Genomic DNA, 400 nt, shown 5'->3' with positions numbered 1-400 from the left:
TCTGCTTTTGTTACACATTTGTTATAATATACATGATAGTTAGGCAGGGGATATAACTTAGATCAATATACCGTTTCTTTTTTTATACGATAGATCGGCAAGGGATTTTATTTATCTAGATTTGCTCCCCCTTTTTTTTACTTCTTCTTATTAATTTATTATGATATATATTGGATAGTTGGGCAAAGGATATTACTTATGCTAATATACCGTTTCCTGAGATAGATAGGCAAGGGAATTTATATATATCTTTTATCTGCTCATTTTTAAATTATGCGATAGATGAGATGGATAGGTGCTTTATTTATATTCCTTATAAGACAGGAGGAAAGAAAAGCAATAATAATGATAATAACGATAACATACACACCCTAATCCATCCTTCGCCTTGTCTACTTAC

The 400-nt window shown here is 30.5% G+C and overlaps 1 protein-coding gene across 1 annotated transcript in view; it reads right to left on the bottom strand.

The window, feature by feature from the left end:
• Window positions 1–400, bottom strand: part of LOC119593046 (chondroitin sulfate proteoglycan 4-like) — a gene marked incomplete at its 5' end in the record, with an annotated part of 58,475 nt that overhangs the window by 44,425 nt on the left and 13,650 nt on the right.

The sequence above is a fragment of the Penaeus monodon genome, chromosome 31 (assembly GCF_015228065.2).
Source record: "Penaeus monodon isolate SGIC_2016 chromosome 31, NSTDA_Pmon_1, whole genome shotgun sequence".
Taxonomy (NCBI): Eukaryota; Metazoa; Arthropoda; class Malacostraca; order Decapoda; family Penaeidae; genus Penaeus; species Penaeus monodon.
Note: the sequence above shows the minus strand (reverse complement) of the source record. Positions and strands in the feature narration are given on the sequence as shown.